Source organism: Vigna angularis, chromosome 8 (assembly GCF_016808095.1).
Source record: "Vigna angularis cultivar LongXiaoDou No.4 chromosome 8, ASM1680809v1, whole genome shotgun sequence".
In the NCBI taxonomy this organism is placed as follows: Eukaryota; Viridiplantae; Streptophyta; class Magnoliopsida; order Fabales; family Fabaceae; genus Vigna; species Vigna angularis.
Window position 1 is genome coordinate 5,589,275 of NC_068977.1, and position 23,143 is coordinate 5,612,417.

Below are 23,143 nucleotides of genomic sequence, written 5' to 3' on the forward strand. Positions count from 1 at the left end.
ATTTTCACGTGTAGAATATTTCAAATAAAATTTCATTATTACCAGTGAAAAACACAATTTTTATAGCAATTTTTCATATTAGTTATAATTCACTTTGTATAAAAAATAACACAGTTAAAAAATAATAAAATTCTATATTAGTTAGACCTACAACTAGTATAAAAAGTGATATAATGACATTTTTATCATATTGAAGAAGTTTTTCTATACCGGTTAGTCACTATAACTGATATAGAATGTTTAATGGTTTTCTTTGCAACACTCTACGCGTCTCAGTTTCTTCTCTAAGTGTTCTCTGCATCTCCCTACTCTTCAAGCCTTCTCCTCATCGTCCGCCCCACAACACTGCTCCCATTGTTGTTGTTCAATGTTTCAGTCGAAGGTTCTATCATGATTGGTTAATCAGTGGTGGTTTGTCATTGCGGTTCTCGTGCTTTGGTGGCGTTGATGGTGTTTTGTTCACCTTTGGTGGTGTATTCTATCCTCTCGCTCTTATCACTACAAATAGTGGTTGTCCTTGTTTACAATTTTGGTGAAGTATAGTCTAGGTAAGGTCTGAGCCTCTCCTTGCATTTTTCGTGTTATTTTGTGTTGTCTCCCTTCAGTGTATATTATATGCAAATTGGATGTGGAGAGGTTGGTTTTTTAGAGTGAAACATTTATTTCCAATGGAAAACACTAGTAAGATTATGATAATTGCAACAACTAGGCCTATGTGAAAGTTCATGGTGGAAGTAAGTGCTAAGGTTGGTCATGTCACCTTTGCCCTGGTTTTGAGAGTGAACTCTTTTTGATAGCTTATCTTATCAACTAAGACTTGAAACAACTCTAATAAAAGTTTTAATCCTAATCCACTCTTGTTCAATGTAACTTTCTATCTAATTTTATGGAAACCATTTAGAAACTTCAAGCTAATTTAGTATTAGCGAAATTGAGAACAAACAAGAAACAGAGCAAGGCATTACCCTTTTAGTTGGTTCAACACAATTATACACATTTTTAACTTAGCTTAAAAAGAAGTCAAATAAATAAATATAGCAGGTAGAATATTGAAAACTTTCTAAGTAAAAATATGTCTAGTGCACATTTCTAAGCCTTCTTAGTGTATCTAAGAATTCATTGATTTTATTAGCTTGCAAACATGTGAACTATTACAGGACCACTTAGGCGTTGAAATTCATATTTTGAACCATCTTCAACCACTAATGATCCATGATAAATAAGAAGAAACAATAATGGAAAAAATGTTCAATAAGATAGAATGAGGATGGAAGAAAGTTTTGTTCCTATTGCAAAATCATACAATTTTTTTTATATTATCTATTGTGTAGAATTTGATAGTGATACTAGATGTTTTGGATTTTTGGTGGTGATCAAAACCACTAAATAATTTCTAGGAGAAAGAAAAATGGACATCAAAATGAGTCATCATTGGTATGATTGGTTAGCAATGAGATATTAGTCTCTTGAATTGATATGACTTTTAACTGTTTACAACATAGAATAACTAGTTGACAATGAACATAAGAGAATGTCTTTTACCTTAAAAGAGGAAAATATTTCCATTTAAATACTTTGAAATGAGGCTTTGAACTAAATTTATTGATTAATTATTTATGTTATGGTTTGATAATAGGGCTGAGTGCACAGATTGGACTGTGTGGTTAGTTGTTTCTTAGCTCCACCTAAAAGTAGAGGTGTTGGGTTTCACACACAACAATGAAGTTAGATAAATTTTATATGCACAAAAAATTATATGAGAGTGAGGTAGAAAGATTTCATGAATTTGCAAAGATGAATGTCCCAGACAATAACATAATATTCTATTACATGTGTGTTGATTGTTTGAATGAACAAAAACTACCAAGTGAAGTAATTCAAGAGCATGTTCCTTATGACAGATTCCTAAAGAGCTACACAAAGTGGACATTGCATGGTGAATTAATATAAATGCCAAGTGTAGATGAGTCTCGAGTAGAAGCAGAAGAAGTTGATTTAGACATGGGTGATTAGTTAGAGGACATGATCTATGATGTTAGACATGATTCCTTCCAATTTGATCATGTGTATGACAACTTGTGTAGTGACGCAAAAAAACCTTTATATGCATAATGCACTAAGTATACTTGATTGTTGTTAACTCCTTAGCAAATGCACCAAATCGTTCAAGTAATAAAACATGATAAGACCAAGTATCGTTTCCCAAGAGACTCGTGAAATACTAAATAATTGTACGATTAACAACTCATCTAGACTAAAGAATATGGAGATATATTTGCGTATGAATAAAAACAAAGAAATAAAGAGTGAAATTCGGTAGTTGGAAACACATAAGAGTGAAAAAAGGTCAGAAATGGTATGGAATGACATTGCTTGGGGTAGATTTCACCAGCTTCACTCTTGTGCACAAACAAACTCATCTCCTCTCTATCAAACACTTCAACCCACAAGAATACTCAAACCCTAATCCCTTAGGTGAAAGAGCCTAGGTTTCTTAACTAAGAGTCAATCCCTTGAACACTTAACTAGAAAACTTGCCTTAAGATCTAGGATTTAAGACAACTAATGGGTCAAGCTCCATCCCTAAATACAAGGCTCACTAGATAACTTGTTTCAAGTATAGGTTTCAATAGATTCTTCCCAAAACCTTATAAACCATGAATCAAGCTATGAACGTCCCCATTCAAGCAAACATTAAGCATAGAAATAGAAAACTAGCATTTAATGGAAGAGACATATATATAATCAAAGCATTTACAAATTATAAGAGAGTTTAATGGTTATACCTGCCCAAATAAGATGGGTTCATAGAGAGCATCATGCTTACAAAATGGCATGGAAGATGATGGATATACAATGAAGAAGAAGAGGTTGTTCCTGCAAGCCCCTAGAAATCCTCAAAGCTCCCCAAAATGTGTTTCGTGCGTCCTTGAGTTTTAGTTGTGTTCCTACATCCAAAAACTCCATTTTTCTTCCACTCTCAACACTTTAAAACCTTCTCCAAAAAGTGCATTCTCACTGGGCAACAAAGTATACTTGATGCTTTAGATTGCTTTATTAGTTGGGCTGCAAGACTTTTTAATTGGGCGAGAGTCCATGTCCCACTGCTAGTGGTGATTGTGGCTGGGCTAGTAACTTATGGTAGCAACTCTCTATTCTCTCCAATCTTTCAATTTCCTACAAAAAAAACCAAAAACAGATAATTATGTTTATCTCTGAAGACTATTGACAAATCTTACATATTTTCATGGAATTCAACACAAAACACATAATATAAAGATAAATAAGGTTTCTAATAAGTGTGAATAATAGATAATTATCACACTTATCAATCGTCAATAGTATTAAAATTGTTCAATGTTAAGGCCAAAAATGGGTTAGTTGACTGATAAAAGCTTCACATAATTGCTTGAGTTGTTGAATGACATGCTTCCTAAATGTAACACAATGCCAACATGCAATTATGTTGCGAAGAAGATATTGTATCCCATGAGCATGGAATATAAAAAAAAGCATGCATGTTCAAACGATTATGTCTAGTACTAAACGACTTTGCCGCGTTACATATCAATGTCACAATGTAGGGTATCACGATACAAACAAAAAGAGAGTGAGTTTGAATGTGATAGTAAGAGTCCTCCTACAAAACTTTTATGGTATCTTCCTCTTGTTTCACACTTGGAAAAATTATTTAATAATGCAATGATGTAAAACTCATGAGATGATGCAGATGGTCGTATAAAAGATTGGAATTTAAGGCATCTGGTAGATGGTTTGCAATGGAAAAATATTGATTTCATGTCCCTATTGGGTTGGGGAGCACATATGGAGTTTGTTGTTAGTACATTGGAATTCACCAGATTACAGCAACAAATGTGCTACCCCACAAAGGAATAGGGCTTCAGAAAAGGGTGATGTTATGCATACAAGTGATTCAATTACCACTCATGAGCATGTAATTCGTATGGTACAAATCTTCATTCATTTCCTATCAATTATGACATAAGTTATGTATATATTATAGGATTGTATTATTGACATTATATTATGTTTTGTTGTATAATTAACATTATTTTATGTTTTTAATGATACAGACTTCATTGTCACATTGCATTGGTTTATTTATGTTTAGATATATCTAGATTATGTGATTTTGATTGCCTTTGATTGTCTCTGATTATGTTTAGGTTGAATGTGGTGGGAAGCAAACGGTGCCAATTACGCATCAACCTATTTCACATATTACCGACAAATCATCATTGGATATAGTTCGTCCGTAATTACCAACGAATTCATCCACTAGTAATTACTAGCGGTCGTAATTACTAACTGTTTCCGACAAGGACATTACTAACAGATGTTAGCCCATAGGTAATCCATCGAAAACCATAGAATACCGACAGATTTGGAACGTTACCAACGACATATATTTGCCAATAATACCAAGTTTTTTTGTAGTGTAAATTTTCTAATGATTCAAGAAACATTAGGTTTGAACTTGCTACAAATGGAACGAATCAATATGACAACTTGATCAATAAACATAGCTCATGACTAGTGATTTACAATTTACTTCTTCGGTTGTGAATAACACAAGTATGTGTTGTCCTTGATAATCTCAAGTCCAAGACAACTAGAAAATGATATTGATGTTTATTTAGTCCCATTAGTGAAAGATTTAAAGATTTTATGCAAGGAAACTGTTGATATGTTTCATGAGTACACTAATGAAAAATGGACTTTTTACACTGGTTTTGGAATTGGTATAAAAAGTCAAATACTTTTTATCCTCAATTTTATACCGGTTTGAAAATCAGTATAAAAAATCTATTTTAACTTATATAAAAAGAATTTTTTTACTAAAGTTAGTGATTGTGAAGATTACGTCTTTGTAAGTTGAAAAATGTTTATAAAATAATTTCAACTGTCATGTCCTTAATTTATTGAGTCACGAAAATATTTTAACATTGTGTAGATAAATTTAGAAAACGTAAATTACTTTAGATCAAGGAGACTTATTTTTTAGTCTTAATAAATTCTATTTTCTTTTTTCATTATAAATTGATATACTGTTATTTTATAAACAAATCCCACTAATTAAAAAACAATTAATAATAAAGCATTTTTAGCATTTCTAATTTTGATTTATTATTTTTAACTCTTCGTATCCTTAGTTCTTTGAATCTATTTTTGAGTAGTTTAAGATTTAATTGAGAAGTGTTATTCTATCAACTAGTTGAGTCCAATCAGAATTAATTATTTTTAATTCAAAATTTTGAAATATTAATTTATGGGTTTTTTTTTTTTGTATTTAACTTTGTTATTTTAACTACTATGAAATTTTAGATTCAAATTCAAATTATTCTTAACATTATTAACACTTGTATATTAGTAATACATGGAAAACAAACAACTTCCTATGATTTTGAAAAAAAAAAAGTGAATTTAATTTTTATTATGAAGTGTTGTTGATATTGAAATTGTTGAGATTGTAGCTTAGTATGTTGCACATGAAGATATTCTAAATGGGGTGTTTCAAAAGTATCTCTATATATAGTTATTTGGCAGCACAAAGAGCTTTGAAAACTCATAACTTTGTCTCTCATGAAACGACGTTCATTGCATACATTATTTGAGAAAAATTAGCAAGACTCCAAACAAAGGTGGACCCATCAAAATTATTGTACAACTCATTGCAAAATATCATCTCTATCTATCAATGCTTTAATTTCACTCTTTTCATACTATTATGTTTTTCTTGGAAATTAATATATATGTGCACTATAAACATCATAGTTAATGTAATTTCAATGTAAAATGATTTATTTTAATATTTTTGTTTTGAATCTCGTGTGTAGTGTTGCAAAGATGTTTGAGTTTGTTAGACTTTTTGAGAGGTAGATAATTAGGGATTATTTATTTATGACACAATATATAAATACAACATAATTACTTATATTTCTCTTTTGTTGTAAAAGTCACTCTTCACCTTTATAATTTTTTGATAAGACTCTTCACCTTTATAATTTTTTGATAAGAAAAGAAAGAAAGAAAGGTGCTACTATATATGTAAAAAAGATCATTTAATATTTTACACAATATTAAAGGGAACAAATATTTAATTATAGTGAAGTTGAAAATGAAATTATTATTAGGTCATTGTAAAAAAAATAAGGTTTAATCCTTTTCGACATCCCTATTTATGTATGAAAGTCTCAATTGGGTCCTCGTTTTTTAAAGTGTATCAAAATGGTCCCTAATTTTGAAAATTGATATCAATTGAGTCCTTTCCATTAAGTTGGTTGGACGGCGTTAAAAAAATTGATGAGTGGATGCTGAGATGACGAACGAACGCTCGTCCACCAGCGAACGAACGCTCGTCCACCAGAGAACGAACGCTCGTCGACCTCTTACTGGACGACCGTTCGTTCCACACTGGACGACCGTTCGTTCGGTGGTCGACGAGCGTTCGTTCGCTGATGGACGAGCGTTCCTTCGCTGGTGGACGAGCGTTCGTTCGTCATCTCAGCATCCACTCATCAATTTTTTTAACGCCGTCCAGCCAACTTAACGGAAAGGACTCAATTGATATCAATTTTCAAAATTAGGGACCATTTTGATACACTTTAGAAAACGAGGACCCAATTGAGACATTCGTACATAAATAGGGATGTCGAAAAGGATTAAACCAAAAAATAATACTAAATACATATATTAATAAAAAAAATTGCATTATTGAACCTATTAGCGGGAAAATATATGAAGATAAATTATTTAATTTGTATATTCTTACTATTACCATTTTTAACATCATCTTCTCATAATAACACTTATAAAAAACATATTATAAATTTATTCTCAATTATGTTATGGTAGTTCATGTACCTACTTTGTAATAGTATGATGCATAAATATCCTTCAACTTTGCACTATCTTATGTTTTAAATTACATTATCAAATCATTAGTAATATAAGATGTATCGTTTTCTTACTAAATTATGTACTTAAATTGTAACATTTATTTAGGGGGTCATAATAACATATGAGGTGTTCCTCATTGGATATTGTAAAGGATAATACATCTATCAAAGACTATATTATACTCATGAAAGATAACACACCATAAAAGAATCACACTCATAAAAAGTTATTATTTCATACAAACATCATATATACAATGTACAACAAGTCTATATCATACATATGCTTGTGTCTCACATCATAACATCATATCACATGCATATCAAATTTTTATCCCATTCAAAAAAAATAAATATAATACATCTCACATCTCCATACATTACTACTAAAGGCGCATAACTTGAACTATAGCTTAACTCACTCGAACAATCTTGCTTTCTTACTGAAAAGAAAACTTCATCACATCAAGTGATACCAATTCTAGAGAGAGATAACTCATTCAATTGATTTCCACAACACTTAAGCAATATTGAACATAATCTCAATACTTGCTTGACAATAATTATTGATAGAGTCTAACAAGTTCAAAAATCAATAAATACATCTTTTTATTAAATGTTGACACATAAATACATGATCTTGTTTATATTTCACTTCCTCCATTATTTAATGTTTGAACAATCTCTTATCACTTAAACATTACTTGCTTTAGAGGATAAAATATTATATTGTCTCTCTTTCTCTTACGAAGTCAACTTTAGTCTTTATTATTTGATTGTCTAAATTGATGCTTAAAATAGTGTATGTAATGTTGATTTACCCTTCCACAAATTTCATAAGCATATATTATATTTACAATCACTTAAAAGCATCCAAAATAATTATATCATCTTTCTTTTCAAATTAAACTTATTTGAACTTCCAATGATCGCATGCTTTAATATATATACAATATTACTTTTCACATCTCTATTTTAATATTCAATTGATTAATTAGTTATCTAACATAATAATAAATAAAGTTATAGAAAACTATATTTTATAGTAAACTAAAAATAACTATAATGTTCATAGATTTTTTATATTTATTTATTTAAAATTTATTTCTTTTTAAATTCGAGAAATATTGCACATGCTTTTATTAATGTAGAAAGGTCTATGGAGAATCATTTTTTAAATGATTGATTAAGTTGACTTTTAACAAAAAGAACAAATCTTATACAATTATGCTATGACAGAAAATATATAAAATATATTAAAATATTTTTTATTTTTAGGAGGTATTCATGGATAACTATAAAAATTGAATAAAAAAAGAATTATTCTACAAACAAATACCTGACCATTAATAAAAGAAATAAGAGAAAAAATTGTAATTGGTGAAACGTGTAATGAATAACTACGTTGTGTGTGCTCTCAGCGCTGCCATACCTCATAGGGGTAGAAGTAGGTTTTAAGAGACTTAGAAACATCAAACTAAATTTTCCATACAAAGGAAAAAAACAATGTTTCATTTTCATTTTATACTTAGAAACATTGAACCTAACCTCTCCATAAAAAAAAACAATATATAATTTTTTAGAAAAATGTGGATTAAAATGTGTCCAAATCCATTTACAAATTAAATGTTCAATGATGGTGTATCATTAAATTGTTAGTTAATGTATATTTATACCTTATTTTTCCCATACTTTAACATATATTATAACCAGAAAATAGCACCATTTAATTACTGAAAAACTCAAAATCACTAAACTTTAAAAAACAACATGATGAATCTAATTAATTATGGTTTGTGCCAACGTTTAACATTTTAGTCATAAATGATGTGATTAAATGCTATTAATTACAATAATTTTTCTTTTAATTTTTAGGACATTTGTCAATTTCAGATATTTTTGTGAGCATGGAAGTCTGGACGATGTTTTCCTCACTTTTGATGTTACGGACACATATCACTTAATCATATACTTTTAAAATAAGATATGCAGACATTTACTGTACATATACTTTAAAAATGATAAATTAATAATTTATTTTCTTTTGAAAGAAAAAAGTTATTCATTCCTATAGTTAAGAAATGTTTATTTTGTTACAATTAAAGTTAAAAAAATGTTAAAATTTTAACCTAAAAACAATTTTAATTACTTTATACCAATAACATTATATATTTAAATTTATTACACTTATTAATTTTTATTTAAAAATTAATCATCAATATTTTATTTTAAATTAATTTTAATTATAATTCTTTTATATTAATTTTAATCACAAGGAAAATATTGTAATTTTGTATTTCAATCTATTAAACTATTTTTTATCTATCACATTCAACAAATTATTCACAAAATCTCACAAATTTTATCTTAAATAATTTTTACTTTCACTTCCAAATTTTTTAACACAAACAACACAAACTTTACTTTCAACAGCAAATATTTAATTATCTATTTGTTGATGGGCTACATCTATTATGTATCTCGGGTCCATATTTATTATCCACTAATAATTATTAATAAATTTTATTTAAATATTTTTTAAATTTAAATTATCAAAATAAAGTTACAAATGAAAGAAATGTTAATAATGAAATAATACTTTAAAATTTAACTTTGTATTTTTTTATATTTTTATTTAGATTTATTAAATAAAATTATTTTTGTAAAGGATTAATTTTTTAAAATCTATATTTTGGAACAATTCATTTAAATATTCTTCTTAAAAAGACCAATTTTATTTCAAGTAACATTTTATTGAGTAATTTAATTTGAATTATATCTAAAAATTATTTTTTATCTAAGTTTGTATTTTAAAGATTTGTTTTTAAATAATCTTATTAAAAATTTTAAAAATAAAATATAAAAAAATCTACCCACAAATATAGAAAAATCCACAAGTATTTTTTGACTAATATATGAGAAAAGTAATGAAACTATTTTACATCAAGATGTTACTTGAAGAGAAGATTGACATTTAATGCACATCTACATCCACACAAAAAGATGAAGCTATCTAAGTTTAAAATCTCTCATTGGTCATAAAGGAATTTAAAGTGATAATTTTTTCTTAAGTTCTATATAAATTTATCTTTTAAAGAAGAAAAATGAAGAACATTGTACTCTTGGAGGAAAGGATGTCATATAAAAGAGATTCATATTTGTAGGAAGATTATTGGGAGTAATTCAAATATGAGAGTCTCACATTGAGTCACTACAAGAAATAAATGTTTTAGCAACCATATTTAGTAACGACATTCATTAAATAATTATGTACTAGTAAAATAATCATCGAATGATATTTGTTATAAATTTGTAACTGAAATAATGAAGGATAATTTTTCAATTAAAATAACATCCCAAAAATACAGTAAACACCATATAGTAGAATTAATTACGATTAATAATAAACCAAATCAGTCTTAATTAATGAAAGCAAAGGTTCCGGCCGAACGGCCTTACAAGAAGCGAACTACAAAAACGACGTTCGACCCAAGCATACCTGACCGAACGGTTTACAAATACCGAACGGTCAAATAATAAAAAGGGGTCGTTCTAAGAACAGTACAATAAAATATCTAAACTAAACATCTAACTGAACGCACTACTGTTCGACCTTCACTTCAACCTCCACGAGATTTGCATCCTCCAAATTTTCTTCTTCCAGTGTTTTCTCAAGTAACGCCTCTCCATCTGCTCACATCCACACGGATGATCATTGCATAGACAGGACGGACGTACAATGACGATCGACAACGCAAAGAAAAACGAAAGAGTAAGCTTATTGAATTTAATTCAAGTAAAACACACATTTCATAACATATCAATCAGATCAATAATTCCCAACATATAATTTAATCCATTCATTAACTCAATCAATTCCTGATACTAGACTGACTGTCCGGACTGTATGAATCTTGTGTAGCTACTACGTTCGTGCACCCGGGTGATGTAGTAACTAGAAATCTCATCAGCTGCCACCCGAGGTTAGTCCGTTCCGTCCAAAGTACTCCTAAGGACTAGGACCTCCTGCCGTTCCCACACATGATGTACCCCCTCTACGTGAGGACGAGTACTCACGGAATATCAGGATGAAACGTCGGCCAAGCTTTGTCCACATTCATACATTACTAATCACAACTTTCATCCAAGAGTCATTCCTCCTTGGAACGCTCGTTAAAAATCCACAACCATAATTTCATTTCTTATACCGTTCGCACATTACAGTTCTCCACATTAATATCAATTCAATCTTTCGTTCCACTTTCATAAAATGACGAGCGTTCAGCCCTCTTTAAAATGAGGACGAACGTTAACACGATACTGAGGAATCCTCGCTTTCTGAACAGAAGGAAACGAACACCTTTCAAATGACGGACGTTGTGACCACTTGAATCAGTTAAATGAACTGATTCTAGAACAATTCAAATGATACTTAGAATAATTTAAGTACATAACTATAGATCGAATCCAAGTGGATAGAAACACCGCAAGGTGTTTAAATACTGATACAGAGTACGATTTAATTAAAGATACCAACCGCCAGTCAATGACCGAACGCGGTAATGGATATTTATTGAAGTTTTGGACAAACGCTACTGATCTTTCGGACGAACGCTATTTGTACTGGTTTGTTGATTCAGGATAAGAACGAACGTTCGGTATAAGACCGAGCGTCACACATAACGTACGCTTTGGGTCGAGACCCATCGCTGTTTCAAAATTATAGAAAGAGGGATTTATATAAGACGAGATGGTAAAGTTATATTTTTAACAAAATGACTAAGTGTCCGAATGTGTATTTTAAGCTTCTCAAATTCTCACACAACACTCAGGATATCTACGTTTGGCCGAACGCTCAAACGTAAGACTAATATAAGAGGGCGTTCGTCCTCAGCTGGAATCCTTTCCGAATGAAAGAATTCTATTTTTCAAAAGAATTTCTAAGAATATCGAACGGTCAAGGACCGTTCGATAACGAACGTTCATTATCATAGAATTTCATATTCAAAATCTCACTTACAGTAAACTCGTTTTCCAGTATAACTTTCATACATTTAAATACTCATATCATAGTACATTTCATAATTTTCATATATCATCTCATCATCCAAATCATATACCAAAGATCAAATAACACAGATTTCATGCTTCATAAACTCATATAATATCATACATCACAACACATACACAAGAATTAAACTTAATAAGCTTTCCTTACCAAGATTCGTGAACGAACGTCCTAACGTGTATTCTGGATTCACCCAACTACAACTTCTATCCTCAAGATCACTCCCACTCTTCCAACTTAGTCTAAACATATAGAAACCAAAAACAACTTAGACTTATAACCCATGCATGAAACCAGAATTTGGTTTTGCATGATACCCAAGAACGAACGACCAGAAACAAGAACTTACCAGTTTCAGGGTCTGGATCTGTTCGGTCCAAAATGAAGCTTACGGCGTCGGGAGTACTTCTATGGTTTCTGAAACGTGAACGGAGAAGAGAAAGGATGAGTTTCAGCAGAGAGAAGGTAGAGGTTTCTAGAGAGAAGGTGGAGAAAAATGGAGGTCTGAAGTTAGGAAGAAGAAGAAGCGTGCAGAAGAATGAGCAGAGTTTTTCAGAAATGATTTTTCTGTTTGCCCACGCCCCAAAAACAGACGTGCGCTCTTCTGCTGACACCTGCCCTCCACTTACTGACTTCATAATGTTCCATTTGACACTTGGCAGCTCATACAATCAGAGTGCATTTTTAATGCCTCTGAGCAAGTGGCGCGGTGTATTTATGAGAGCAGTGTATTAAATGAGACGTGACAAATAACAATCACAATTTTCCGTAGCTAAATTTAGGTCATCAAATAGGTAACAATTTTTATAAAATGGAATTAACAAACTTAGAAATTGAAATAGTAGCAACTTATTTAAATTTGATCACAAAAATAAATATTTCATTTCTACTACCAAATTTGTGCTCGATTTAAATTTCTGTATTAGCGACCAAAAATTTGTTGGTTGTTAAATATATTTAAGATTTTATTTAGCAATCAAACAATTTTTTTGTCAGGTAATGATTTTAGCGATCAATTTATCTATATTGAAATATTGTTATATTAAGGACCATTTTGAATTTAGTCGCTAAAATATATAAGTTCAAATAAATTCGGTCACGTAGAATAAAAAATACAATTAACATAGTGAAAAATATTAAAAAAATATATCATATAAAATACAATAAAAAATATAATAAAAAATATTTATTTTTTGTTATAAATAAATATAACAAAGTTAAACATCATATAAAATAAAAAAATCATAAAATTAATGTATTGAAATTTTGAATTAAAAGTAATATTAAAATCTTATATATATTAAATAGAAATTATATATATATATATATATATATATATATATATATATATATATTCTAAAAATATAAACTGATCATGATTAACCTTAAATATAAATGCATAGCAATATCCAATCAATTTTTTTCTTATATTTTTCTTATTTTTTTCTCTTCGGTTTTTCTTTCTCATCACATCATTTTGTTATCACGTCTTTTTACTTACTAACCTGAATATATTACGATTAATTAATTATAGTCATATCCCTTCACTAATGATTGTGCCACGCAATTTCCATTACTACATCACTATATGTCACTTCCATTCCATGTTCCATCATTGCTATCACAAGTAATTGTCTTGGTTTATGTAATTTTAGTTCTCGTGAATTTTAATATTCTTGGTTGAATTGTTTGCATAAAATTTAAAGGCATTAAAAAATTTAAGGTTGACATAACAGCCAAGTTAATTGAAAAATGAAAATTAAAATGTAAACAGCCAATTTTCTTTTAATAATTGAGACGTGATTAATTTAAGAATACAACAGGTTTCTACTTAATCAAAGCATGTGTGAAAAAAAATATGGAAACAAAATAGGATAAGGTGTAGGCTTCTAATTAAAGAAAACCTCATATTCAAGCACTTTGATGTGTTGGGGTCACCTCATCAATTTAAGTGTCCCTTTTTGAGGTTTTTAATTAAGAAAAAACAGGTACTATGAATCTAGGAAGATCAACATAATGTAAAAAAAGAAACAATGGATGATTAAACAAATACTTTATAAGTAGAAAATACATAGAGCTCGTGTTTTTTTAATGAAATATCTTTTATTTGATATTTTTTTTATATTATAATTTTAAGATATTTTATCTTTAAGACTTCATAATCATTTTTTACTTTGTATTATTTATTTTTAAATAGTGTAAATTTATATTTTAACTTTTTACACCATGAGTGGTTAATATTAAAAATGAATAAAAGTACGTGAGAAAAGATGAAAAGAAAAATGAAATTGCAATAATATTGTGAGACTTTTATACCCTATTTTTTTCATCATTGCAATGACTTTGTTTACTAGGGTTTCTCACCAGAGTGATGGAGTTGAGTGGTGGTTATAGAATTTGTAGGATAAGTTAGTGATGAAGTTAGAAGAGAAGATAGAAAAGGTTATGGATTCATTTTCTTAACAAAAAATGAGATATAAAATTAGTTTGGTAAAATTTAAAAAAAAAATAGAACAGATTAAATGTTTAACTTTAATCATTAATAAATATTAACAACTAACATTATCAATTAAAAGAAAAACTAAATTTTTTTAGAAGATATACGTGTATATTTGTAATCTTTAGAAAAACAAATAATATCTTTTTAGACTAATAATATATGGACACTAACAAAACATTTCTGTTGGTATGAAAAGTGATTATTGATGCAATAAATATATGATTTAATATATTTATTTAATATGATTTAACTTCTTATAATATTTCTTTTGAACACTAATTTACATTGTTTTTTTTTTGTGTTTTGTTATTTTTTCTTGCGAAGTATTTAAGTGTGAACAAATATTGAGTTAGATATTAATATGTCTTTGATGAAAGGTGAAGATACGACAGAATAATTGTTTTATTTTATTTATTTTGTTGTTTAGAAGTTGTTTTTTTTTTAAGACTCTTGTAGTTTTCTCTTATTATTATTATATATATATATATATATATATATATATATATATATATATATATATATTGTTTTTATGGTTAATAAGACATATTATATTATATGTGTTCTAATTATTATTTAAATCTTAATGTTTCATTTAGTAATATACTATTAATTTAAATAGGATGTGAAATTAATAGAAAAATAATAATCAATTTATTTATTAATACTCATATTATACTTAATTTGTATTAAATCAAATTTTGATGCGTGGAGAGTTTTTATCGGAAATAGAAAACTGAAGTTTGTCGGTAGCCTATGTTATTGGGTTTGAACATGCTTCCTAGGCACCGACATGAATCCATGGGAACTTCACTTGAAATCTAATATTCTGTGCTTTGAAAAAAAGGAAAAACCTAAATTAGAATTACAAATTTAACCCTAATATAATATTGACATTTAATAGAATATTAAATTATTCGAATAAAGCATTAAATCTTATTGGAAAACAACATCTATAAATATTGATAAATCGTATTAATATGCAAATTATTTTTATTAAGATAAATGGATAAATTCGATCTTAAAAATTCTAAATCAGCTTCGGAATATTATAAGTTATTAATAAAATAGTTCTTAATCTTTTGGTAAGTTAGTCTTTAAAATTATATTTTAACAACAAAATGGTAATATAAATTTCATATTCACATACGAAATAAATTTCTTTTATTATTTGTCAAAGTTACTCATAAAAAGTTGTCAAAACTAATTATAATATTTATGATGTTAGAAAAGATACAATAAATAACTATTAAACTTTTTTTTAGCCTTGATAAGTCGAATTATTTAAATTTAACATAGTAAATATTCGATTAAAAATTTATAAAAAAATAACGATAAAATTTGACATAGAATTTTATGTAGAATATCCGTGTCTTTTTATTTGATGGAGCCTAAGGTGTCATGAACTCGTCTCGTTTAACAAAGCAAATGAGTTCATGGTAAAATTTTAACCTAGTCATAATTTTATTTATTTTTTTATTCACTTGAAAGATTGCAAGTTTATTTTATACATGTACACCTTATGTGTAAATATGCAAGAATCATAATTTCTTTTATGCACCATACGTCTTATAAATGCAAAATTATAAACAAAATAAATTCTTAACCACGGGTGTTTTTATAATCGCTACAAAATTAACTCTTCATTTATAGTAAAAAGAAATCATATTAACTTTTAAAAGATTAAATACATTTTTATTTCATCAATAATAATGAAAATTTAAAATTAGTTTTTATTTGAAACTTTGATTTTGTTTGATTTTCTTACTTTCTAAAATAATGAATTTAGTTTCCCAGTTGTATTATTTTTTGTTTTAGGTGACAAACGATATTTTACATATATATTTTACAACCACATGTTAAATTTATTATCTAAATGAAAATTAATTTTTTTTTGTCTTCATTAGCTATACTTTTTTCCTTCTTATTCCCATCACAACACTTTCTCCCATCAACGTTTTGCCATCTCATATTGAAATTAATTTTAATTTATACACAAGAAATTAATTCTAATTTCCCTGATCTGAAAATATGTCTGAAAATTTTGTCCAAAACTAATATTTTTAATAATTGTATAATTCTTTCATTAGTTATATTGACATTTCTTCTCTTATATTATTGAGTATAAATATCTCAAATGTTTAATCGAATACAGAATGTGATATTTCTTCTCTTATTTCTCTTTTGGAAGATATGTCAGGTTAGGTCATACGCAAAAACTCCACTAATATTTGTCTTTATCTCATGTTTGCCATAAATATCTCTTAGCTCATTCATCAAAAGTTCATAAAATGGAAAAGACTTGGAAAGAATATGGGACGAGGGAAACAAAAGCTAGGTTATTATGAGCTGTATTTGGCATTGTTTTTTATTTTTAAAATTTAATATTCAAAACAAAACATAAATTTAATAAAAGGTTGAAAATATTTTTTAAATAAATTTAAAATTATTTAAATTCTGTTCCAATTATTAAAAAAATTTCAGTTGTAGGTATATTGTATCCTCTTTTGATATTTTTTATTTCTTTCTCATGTCTTCAGTTCTTATATTAAAAAACCTTTTCAGTTTAGGTATTAAAGTTGCATGCTCTTCTGCCATTTCTTTTTCTTTTTTGGTCTTCTGTTTGGTTGTCATCTTAACAGGTTGAAGATATGAGAGATTTATTTAAATGTACTTATGATATAAAATAAAGTTGAAAAATATCTAACTATATTAGTTATTAATTAATTTTTATATGTTATATATATATATATATATATATATATATATATATATATATATATATATATATATATATATATATATATATATATATATATATATATATATATATATATATATATATATATATATATATCTGAGTCATAAGACTAGTTCAATGAAATGCTTTAAAAGCTTAAACGATAGACATGATGCTCCAAATATCCTCACAAAAGAACTTTAATCTTAAAAAGAAGAAGATATGATTATTGAATATCATTCCTTAAAACCTTCAAATGTTATTTATTCTTGAGATGATGTATACTTTATTTTAAAATATATGGAAAAGAAAAAGATAAAAGATATTTTTTGAAAATTTTAACATTATAAAAAAATGATAATTAAGCAATATTGTCAAGAAAATAACCCATTGTTTCTAGTTACCACGGGTGAAATACCTCATAGAATTATATTAATCTCACAAATTGTCAACTCTTGCAAGGATTCAAAAAGTTCCAACATATGATGAAAAAAAAAGTCTCTTAGTTTTAGCAAAAGCTTTGAAAATAAAGATTATTTACAACTTGATTGTAGAAATGTAATAGTTCTCTTAGAAGTATTCAAACCTTCGGAAGAAAAACAAAATTTTGAAATAGAGTCTGTAAAAAAAGAGTTTGGAAAAAAAAATCCTCCCATAAGATTCTTTTCTAATTTTTCATTTCTTGAAAATTTTGATATTGTTTTTTTAGTCCCGAAAAAATAATTAAATTTGTATTTTCATTTATGTAAAGTATTTTATTTTATTTTCTTTGAAATGTAAAATTATTAATTTGAGTGTTTAACCTTCTTTTTAAGACAAATAACCAATATATACTGTATAAATTATAAAAGGTGGGTGTCATTTGTTTATTTTTTCCAACAAAAAATTAGTTTAAAATAATTTGGAAAGATAAAAAAAAGTTTATTTTAAAAAAAAAATATATTAAGAGATGAAGGATATGAAGAATGAAGTTATATGAAAAGGGACGTTACTGAATGAGCACAAGTGGTATGTGAAAGATTGAAAAGGATATGTGAAAATGAAAGGCATAATAGTCCAAAAACAAAGTTCTGAACTCACTTTATTATCCCATCTCATATGTTTCATCAAGAATAGAAACCAAAACCCAAACCCTCTATTCTCTCTTATCTCTTCCACACTTTCACATTATTAACGTATATACTTAATAAATAGTGCCAAAACATTTTTCTACGATAGTCAAAAAATATTTTTTTATTGCATATTAGATATAAATAATTGAAATTTTATGTTATATGACTATTTAAGAATGTGTAACTCTTCAAATTGGTATAATATTTTACGGTATAACATGCTAATGTAAAACTATTGAATAAAACATTATAAATGTGATAATTCATCATCAAAAAACAATTATGTAATTAGTATTTTATAATCATCCACATAAAGAATGTACTAAGTATATAAAGCATATATATATATATATATATATATATATATATATATATATATATATATATATTATTAGAATCTAGAATATGTTAAAAAAGAAAAGGTTATACCAAATATGATTTTATTTTAAATCATGCTAGTGCATCACTCTTGTTGGAAGTCCTACATCGACTATAGATAAAATTAAATTATAATAAATAAGTGTGTGCAAATCTCACCTTCCAAGCCAAGTCGGTTTTGTAGGATTGAGTTAGATCTAAAACCACTTTTTAATATGGTATCATTGATGCCTATCTTAGCGAACATTCTGTTCCATCTGTTGTCGGGACGTTATCCATTAGTTTCTAACTCTCACGCTCAAGATGTTTATACCTCGGCGTGAAGAGGGTGTATTGAAAGTCTCACATCGACTAGAGATAAGATCAAATTATAATATATAAGTGAGTGCAAATCTCACATTCCAAGCCAAGTCAGTTTTGTGGGGTTGAATTAGGTTTAAAACCACCTTCTAATATGTTATCAGAGTTAAACTAAATGTTTCGCAAAATTACAATATATATAAGAGAAAGCATTACTCTGTCTTAATTTTTTTATTTCTATTTAATGAAACATTCTTTTAATTCTCATTTTATTAAATTTTCTTCCATCTCACATTTTCCTATTTTTTCTTCCTAACAAAAACATTAAGAATTTCATTATTTAACTTTATACTGTTCATGTGTAGTGGTAATGATGGAGTGTGTGGATATTGGATAAGATGTTTATTAAGGTAAAGTTAAACTTCACTAAGGAAATCACATCAATCTGTTCTAAAAGAGTAAAAGTGCACATACAAAGTTCTTTTCATCTCTTTTGTGGTGATGATCACTTTGACATTTATAAAAAACTGTTCACTAAGTGTTAAATCCATTTTGATATCCATCGAGGGTGTGGATTTTTTAAGAGTATTATTCTTAAATACTAATAATTTTGTAAATGATTAATTTCTAAAAAATTTCACTATTTATTTTTTAGTGGGATCTTCTCTTCTAATCATGTTTCATTTGCAAATAATGAATAGGAAATATCTACGAACCTGAAACCTAACTTGTACAACTCGATCCAGCAGCATGTTGAACTTTAAAAAAGTTAATTAAATTTCTAAGTTATTCTAGCGTTTTTTTTTCACAAACATTTTAATTAAGTAATTGAAAGTATTGTTTTTATTTCAGTATTTTAATATGGGGACTTAAGTGAAAATTATTAACATATAACTGGAGAATAAAATAAATGAAAAAAAAATGTAACTACAGAGATTTGATTGAAGTCCTATTTTCTTTTAAGAAACTTATTGATTTTCTTAATTTAAAATAAAAATATAATTCTAAATATTATATTGTCAATTTTCTTATAAACTTTCATTTTAATAACATTTTTTTAGATGGTGATAGTAACTTTTTTGCACTTTCATTGTGAATGGCATCAAGCTATTAAAGGAAGCAACAAATTTTGAAAAGTGGTAGCAATCAGTGGAAAGTGAGAAACTTACTAGTCAGCAAGTCAAATGTAATTTATGATGCTTTATTATCCTCTTTTTTGTTCCTCTAAGCAACTTACTGAAACTGAAATATTTGTAGAATGCTCGGAGATCATTTTAAACAGAAAAAAAAATAAAAATAAAATATATATATATATTGAAATTCAGTTATATATATATATTGTATAAATTTTTTTTTGAATTTTTATTTTTTTAACGATAAAATAAAATAACGTATAATTAAATTAAAATATAACTTAACATTAGTTTATGTATAAATGAATACGTAATTGAAATATCAGTTAAATGTCGGATAATAAAGATTCATTAATCAAACTTTTTCCGATGTGCTTTTATAAAAAAAATGGTTTTTAGGTTAGAACATTAGTTTTATAAAAAGGGATTTTTTATAGCTTAAAATTAATTTATTCATAATTTAATTTATATAAAAAAAATAATTTATGTACAAACTAATATTAATATATAAAAAAACGTTTTTCTCTGTGACTAATTTTGGAGACGTTTATTAAAAATACCCTAAATATTTACTAATGTTGCTTATTAATTGTAATGTTCTTTAAATAAACGAACTTTTTTTTTCATTTTTACAATAAAAAAAGGAAGTGAGAAAAGAAGGAATAGAGTAAAAGTGCATAGTAAAAATTAAATAAAAGTATTTTCATAAAAAGAAGTGAGAACCACAAGAATTTTTTCGTTTAAAATAAAGAAAATACAAAAAGTCTCCCTAACCATAACATAATAGTGTTGTATAATATTGATTGCCAATATTTAAGTTATTTATGAACTTTAAACTTTATAATTGATAATCAATATCATAATTATTATGGTAAAAAAACATTCAAAAGTATTTTATAATAATAAAATAAATAAAATTGAAAATAAATTTATTAACAAAAATAATAATATAATTTCTAAAATTGAATATTGTTAAAAAACTACTTTTATTTCATTTTTCATTTGTCTTCAATAAAATAATTCATATTTTCATTCTCTTTTATTTAATTTTCTTAATCAAATCACTGATACTGTCACTCATTCTTTATCTTATTCTCTCTTTTCCTTTACACTTTCACTTTTCTATTTATTTTTTTCCTAATGAACATAAAATAATAATTTGTAAAGATTGGGTAGGAAAGGAAAAGGAACTAATAAAGGAAGGGAAGTTCGTGTAAAAAAGTTAGGATATATTGTACAATATTAATATGAAAATGTAACATTCAAAATTTATGCTACATGTGTTCTCTTTGTAAGGATAAAAAGGAATCCTCAACATATTTTTTTTTTTTGCATATCAAAATTGTATATATTTGACCATAACTTTAAGGTATTTTTACAAATTTATAACGAATGCCTATGACTTATTGAATTTTTTTTATATTAAATCTTCACAGAGTGACTTATTCAAACTCATCTAATTAATTATTGTAACTTCAACTATTTGGATGATTTAGAGAATTAAAAATTATGACATATTTGAGTAAAGTGTTTTATGAATCATATTAAGAATGATATGCATGATTTTTGTATTCTAAAATCTTTTTATATAACCACTAAACCGAAAATAAAAATAATTATAATATATAATTCTTTTGATAATTCTTGAATGTTGATTAAATTAAGGTAAAAATTGATAGTGCGGCTTGTAGAAGTTTTGGTCTTGCACCTTGTGCTAACTTTCTTAGAGATAGTATGAGTGAATAAATTGGTACTATCTATGCTTTTTAGGATAAAAAGTTCTTTATATTATAAAATTATGGAAGTTATTCTTGCTATTGAGCATTTCCAAGAGACTCACTTTAGACGTGTTTAGTTGCAAAGTGATTTGATGTTATTACGTAAGACTTTTTCTTATTCTCAAATTGTTCTTTGGTTTCTCATAACAGAGATAGAGAAAACACTTAGGTTTTATTTACTTGCATGAATTTGGAGGAGAGTGATTAAATGGATTTGAGAGATTTGAAAATAAACTTTTTTGTTGTTTATTTGAATGGATTTAGAGATAGGTGAGAGTGAATTTGGAAGTAAATTTTGTTAATTTGTCACATAAATTAAATCATATACTAATTATCACAAACGTTACTTTCAAATTTAAAAATTATCTTCAAATCCTCTCAAATACAGTCAATCACTCTCTCTCAAATTCATTCAAGTGACAAAGAATCAAGTGAACAAAGAATTAGAGATGTGAAAAAAAAAAATTTAAGTATTCTTATATTTTTAAGGAAGAAATAATTATAAATGATACGATATTATACTATTTAATATTGTTCTTGACTTAACTCTAAACTATATACTTTTTAGCTCATTCAAAATTATTTATACTTTTATAATGGTATTTATAATGGACTAAGTATTATTTTATGGTAAAACATGTTTAATACAAGTTTTCTTAACAATATAAATTATAGTATATTCATTAACATGTGGTTAAAATTCCTTTTTTTTAAAGTGTTTCAATTTGTCATTCATATTATGCTAAAAGTATTAATATTTGTAATGTATATCTTATATTATGAAATTTCTTTTTAAATTAAATCAAGTTTATATCCATTCACATAATCACTATAATCATATTTAGAATTAGTAAAACTACAAACCGTGTTTCCTTTAAGCCATACCATATGTATGATGTATAACTAATATATTTGTATGAAACCAAACATTAAGGAAAAACGTAAGAAAACATTTTAAAATGAATTTTGTTTATTATCATATTGTTAATGTGAAATATTTATTAATTTTATCCACAACCAATGTTCGTTAAACAATTTAATCAAACACTCTTAGTAAAAAATATTTTATGGTAAATAATTTTAATAAGGTTCTGAATTTAAAATTTATAGACGGAAAAAATAATATTAGAAAACAACTAATTAAGAATAATTAGTCAAATGTTTGAAATAGATCAATCATTAATAAATCAATAAATATTTCACACTGGTATGTAAAA